Source organism: Leuciscus leuciscus (genome assembly GCF_965113295.1).
Source record: "Leuciscus leuciscus genome assembly, chromosome: 14".
Classification (NCBI taxonomy): Eukaryota; Metazoa; Chordata; class Actinopteri; order Cypriniformes; family Leuciscidae; genus Leuciscus; species Leuciscus leuciscus.
This window is the reverse complement of record NC_138738.1, coordinates 100,001-100,334: the sequence shown is the minus strand read 5'-3', so window position 1 is coordinate 100,334 and position 334 is coordinate 100,001. Positions and strand designations below refer to the sequence as shown.

The 334-nt window shown below is 40.7% G+C and overlaps 1 long non-coding RNA gene across 1 annotated transcript in view; it reads right to left on the bottom strand.

Moving 5' to 3' along the window:
• Positions 1-334, bottom strand: part of LOC309513633 — a 762-nt gene continuing 428 nt past the window's right edge. Inside the window, exons 1-2 of the long non-coding RNA XR_014211497.1 lie at positions 183-334; positions 1-152 (exon numbers count right to left, since the gene is read on the bottom strand). The exon at positions 183-334 is cut by the window's right edge and continues 428 nt beyond it. This is a non-coding gene — a long non-coding RNA (uncharacterized lncRNA). The remainder of the gene's footprint in view (positions 153-182) is intronic.

Genomic DNA, 334 nt, shown 5'->3' with positions numbered 1-334 from the left:
CCAATAGCATCCAGCTGCAGCCCCGCAGACTCACCTCCGGCTAGACACCAGTGGCTGGACACCAGTAGATGGACAGCCTACGTCATTTCCGTTTCGCCGCTAATTTCCGGTTTCACCGCTGGATGGACAGCAATTTTATTTCCTATTTTCACCTCTGGATTGACAGCATATTTAGTTCTCACCTCTGGATGGACAGTATATTTATTGTATATTTTCACCACTGGATAGACATATATTTATTTTATATTTTCACCTCTGGATTGACATATTTATTTTATATTTTCACCTATGGATAGACAGCATATTTATTTTCTGTTTTCACCAGTGGATAGAC